Source organism: Austrofundulus limnaeus, unplaced genomic scaffold, assembly GCF_001266775.1.
Source record: "Austrofundulus limnaeus strain Quisiro unplaced genomic scaffold, Austrofundulus_limnaeus-1.0 Scaffold754, whole genome shotgun sequence".
Taxonomy (NCBI): domain Eukaryota; kingdom Metazoa; phylum Chordata; class Actinopteri; order Cyprinodontiformes; family Rivulidae; genus Austrofundulus; species Austrofundulus limnaeus.
In genome coordinates this window covers 144,653-149,958 of record NW_013953156.1, presented here as the reverse complement: position 1 = coordinate 149,958, position 5,306 = coordinate 144,653, and positions in this window count along the sequence as shown.

The following is a 5,306-nucleotide window of genomic DNA, read 5'->3' as shown; positions in this document are numbered from 1 at the left end:
AGTGTAGTATAGTGTAGTATAGTGTAGTATAGTGTAGTATAGTGTAGTATAGTGTAGTATAGTGTAGAGCTGCTTGTTTGAAGAAAGCATTTGTTTTTCTTTATGTTTTATTTTTAGTTCTATTGTGTGCAAACTCCATTAATATTTTGAAAAAAATGACTTTAAAAATTGTGCCAAAAACCGACAATAAACAAAAATAAATGAATGAATGAATGAATGAATGAATGAATGAATGAATGAATGAATGAATGAATGAATGAATGAATGAATAAATAAATACAAACACAACTGAAAACAAGAACAGGTTATATTTCTATAGGACAAACAAATAAAGCTTCGTTATGCTCATAGAGTTAGAAGTTGAATTAAACTTCACTCCTCATGMCCCTGCTCAGGTGCTTTAACAAACATAAAGTACCAGATCATAATGTTGACATGATAATATCAGGGGTGGAGTTAGGCTTTTATCAAGCGGTGACACAGGGGTGAAAAACGTGTTTTTATGGGGCACATACAAATAAACTCAGAATTTGAAAAGTCAAGATGGCCGACAGCTAATTCCAAATGGTGTCAATTCAATAAATATTTATTTTAAGAAATATTGATCTGAAATTTTGTGATCAAAGCTAAGAATGATCCAAACAACATGCTGAMTGCTCTTCACAAGTTATTATTCAGGCCTTTTTAGATACCAAACTAAAGGTTAGTGTAGAAGTAGCTGAAAACAATCTGTGTATCCCTGCCCTGCTCCTGCCCCGCCCATGATCACCTGTTTCCTCTTGTGTCTCCTCCAGGTGTTTCTTGTTGTCCTTACTGAGTTTGTCTTCATGTTCTGTGTCCTGTCTGTGTTTGACCGTTCATTGTGTTGTGCTCACCAGCCAGTGTGGTGTGTTTGTCGTCTTATCTCCTGAGCTTCCAAGTGAGTTTTGAGCTGCCTCGTCTGCCTTTTTGCTCTTCAATAAAGACTTTCTTTGCCTTTTGAACCTTTTGCATGAATTCAATCATTTTAAGACTTATGGTAGCTCCGAATGATCACATGCTGATCACCAGTCCATCCAGCTATTATCTGTACCCGCTTCTTCCTGTCAGGGTCACTGGTGCCCATATCCATCAGTCACAGTGCGAGGGGCGGGCTACACCCTGGACAGGTCGCAAGTCCATCACAGGGACACAAACGAGACAAACAACCATTCACTCTCTCACTCACAACCATTTCYGAAAATATAAAAATTGTATATAGTACGGTAGTATCAGAGAACAATCTAACAAAATTTAAATGCAAATACAAAATCCAAGATCCCTRCCTWCTTGTCAGTTATTTGGGGGTGGCACTTGCCACACCAGCCACCCATCTGGCTTCACCCCTGGATAATATAACAAACATATAATTTGGAGACAGTTGACTGGACAAAAACACAGGAGACAGTACTGGAAACAGCAGAGATGAAGATGTTCAGGTTCTCATACCGACCTGCTGTAAGAAGCAGCTTTCACTAAATCAGACACGGCTGCTGCTGACAGCTTAAAAAACGATATACCAGGAGGAGAAAACACAATGAAACACTAACTTTGAGTAGAGTGGTGCTCAGCACTATTTAACTCCTAATAAACAGCAACACCTGCTGGTATAAAAGAAGAAACACAGCCAATTCACTTTACAGCACTTTTTTTTGTTTACATACCAGAATAAAAACTGAATCCATTTTCCTTTAAGGTGAATCCAGTTTAAGACTTGGGATTCAGACTTGAACCCCCTCCCCACCACCACCTTAATAACAGAACAAAAAGAAAGAAAAATAAGTCAAAGCAATGAGTTTGAATTTCTATGTTCTTTACTACCTGTAATCAAATATTTAAATTTTACTTAATAAAAATCCTGTATTATAAATTGCAACACCTTTAAAAACAATCGATGTGTGGACCTGTTACCGGTTGATCAGTTTCACTGTTAATGGTTTCACACATTGATGTCGAGTCCAGCTTCAAGTCAAGCAGACACAAAGTAAATATTCTAATGAAGTATTATGATTCTTGCATTGGTCAGTGATTTATTATTGTTGTTTTGTTTTCTTGTGTCTTATTTTTTATTTCCTGTCTTGTCTCTTTGTGTTTCCTGTGCAATCCCCTCCACTGTATCCTCAGCCTGCCACTCTCACCAGTCCTGACTTGTATTTAACCAGAACTCTGACTTCTTCGCCTGTGTTTGTAAGCCTCAAGGCCACATGGTGTTCAGTTTTATAAATTAGTTCCTGTCTTGTCAGTAGTGATGGATAAACTGAGGTTTTCTGAACCACTGAATCAATATGGAAGAATTGTGTTGAAATGACTCAGTGTTTAAAGTGTTGCGCCATCTGCTGGTCAACCKTTAACATTACAGCTGCTTGAACTGTTTTAAAAACAATAAAATATTACAGTACCCTTGAAAACATGGATGAAATAAGAAATGTGAAACATAAAATGCAAACAAATCATGTCGTCTTTATGCAGATGTTGTATTTGTAGTCCTGATCTCCATTTTTTAATCAATTTCYACTTGAACAGTTATTTACTGAAGTGATAAGTGCTTAGAAAATATTAATGAAAACAACTTATATGTTTATATTTACATTTCCTTCTGTTTACCGAGGCCATGAACAGCTGAAAAAGTTGTAAAGAAAAATATAAAAACGTGTTGAATATTCCTTACACACCACTGCGACCTCTGAGATCATCTAAAAGTCGTTACTTTTAGCACCGAGCAAAATTACAGACAGGTTATCGAGCCTTTTCTGTTAGGGCTCCTCTTTTATGGAATACACTGCCTCTTTACATCAGACAAGCCTCTTCATTATCCTCTTTTAAAACTCTTAAAAACATATGAGCTGGCTTTTAATTGTTGATTTTTGCATGTTTCATTTTTTGTGCTATGTATTTTATGTGTTTTGATTTTACTTTATGATGTAAAGCACTTTGTAACTGTGTTTTGAAAGGTGTTATACAAATAAATGTATTATTATCATTATTATTAAAAAATTAAAGGGGCAGTATTATGTGTTTCTCAGGCACATATTTAAATACTATACCATAATAAAGTATCTATGTCACCTTTAGCTGTTATTAAAATGCTGCTTTTATGTTTAAATAGAAAATAAACTTATTTTCTCATCACTTCCTCTTCTAAACGCCTGAAATTGGCCTCTGTCTCTTTAAGAACCTCCTTCTGCTTCTGTCCCGCCCATTTCAGCATGGGGGAGGGGCTATGATTCAGTTTACTTGGCATCTGAAAATACATTTCTTCAAAGGTATTTTGAATCTGAAAAGGGCTTCACTGAGTGAGAAGTAGGAGCTCAGCAGACAGTTAAGTTTCACTTTCAGTTTCACCCGTTGTTTGCTTTGTTTCTGCCGAGAGCCTGCAGGAATCATGGGCGGAGTGCGGTGGGTAGGGGGTGGGGAGGTGTGCTCCGTGATGATGAAGCTCGGCTTGGAGACACAGCCCAGAGGCGGAGCTGGTCCCAAAAGGCGGTTCTAGTCCCAACCGGTCGTTTTTGCTCTCCTGCCTGGCTGCSTCAGGACACCACAGGATTTCTCAAACATGCATGAATGAGTCAGAGCAAGGCTTTGGGCATGTTTTTGATGAGAGGATAACATAACATGATATAAAACTAAAAAAAAGTTGATTTTACATGATATAGCAGTGAAATAACGCACAACACTTGCTGATTATCACGACAGAGTTTTACACTAAAATCATCTTGTGATGAGAAATGACAGATTTTAAGCCGTTTTGGTTGAATTTTGTAATTAACATTATCTTGTATAATTTAGAGTTATGACGTAAGGGTCCATGTGTTGTTAATGATAGTCAGCAATTACAAATTTTAGCTCAATACCTGTAAATTAAGGTTAAAGTAAGTTATACTTCCTTTTGCATTGTCTAAGCTCAAAAAGCTCTGATGCTATCATGAACAAAGTAGATAACAAAAAGGTAATCAGTTGTAGATGTCAGAGTTATTACTTTCTGAGAGTTTCATAAAGTCATCCAGTGGTTTCATTAGAGGTTGTGCAAACAAACAGTCGACTACTTTACTTTGTGGCAATGTTTAAAGTAAATGTGCAATGTGTAATGCTTCCAAGGGTGTAATTTTATGTCTACCATTGGAGGTGGGGGTGTTATGCCCTCTGCCTATATATTTACTGAATCATTTAGTTTTGTAAAAAAATTCAGGATATTTTGGGGTTAAAATACATCGTAATACTTTTGCTGTGATTTAATTAACTTTCTTTTTTTTTTTGTATTAACTCTGCAGCTTTTCTGTTCCATGTCAGTTCAACAAGAAAATACCTACACCCTCCCTCCTCCACCCCATTTTACCAAGAGTAACATATTTTACATTTTTAGGATGTGTTATTACGGAGCCCGCCGGGGGTCAGTGGGAGAAAAAAAACTAGCCGCTGGAAATCCGTGTGCACGGATTACTAAACTGAGCGCCCGGATTACTAAACTGAGCGCCCGGATTACTAAACTGAGCGCCCGGATTACTAAACTGAGCGCCCGGATTACTAAACTGAGCGCACGGATCACTAAACTGAGCGCCCGGATTACTAAACTGAGCGCACGGATCACTAAACTGAGCGAACAGATTACTAAACTGTGCTCACGGTTTCTGCAATTCGTGCGCACGGATTACTAAACTGAGCGCACGGATTACTAAACTGTGCTCACGGTTTCTGCAATTCGTGCGCACGGATTACTGATATCTGGAGGGTGGTTGTGTGAACTGTCGTTCATCAGCTCAGAAAGTGCTTAAGGAGCGTTTTTTTGTTCACTAAATTCAAAGTACTGCACAGAAAATGTTGAACTTTGAGTATGTTGTACAGTTTTTGTCCCTCTATCAGGCAGTTTTAGTACTGGGTCTCCTAAAGGCTGTTTCARCTCTGATCGGATCATCACAGGAAGCCCCTTTCTGCCCGTGGTTACAGGAAGTTTACAGTTTCCCTGACAACAGGGAAGTTTTGCTAAAGTCAGCCAGCTGCTTCTCAGGGTTATATCACAAAAGTACTGAATAGATTTATGTTTAACTTTTAGGAAATGTTTATTACTCTTTCAAAAACATTTATTACACCACAGAAACATCTGAATAAAGAAAGTTTGAAACATTTCAGAGTAAGAGCGGGGCTGCGGCTCCCATGATTGTCTTCTGCAGATGAAGCTCGCCACACGGGGACATTTCTGTGCATCAAGTCGCTCGGAGGTCTTCTCCAGAGGTTCTCAGATGTTTATTCTCTTTCACAACAAAACGGAGGGCGGAGGAGGCTAACCTCCATTT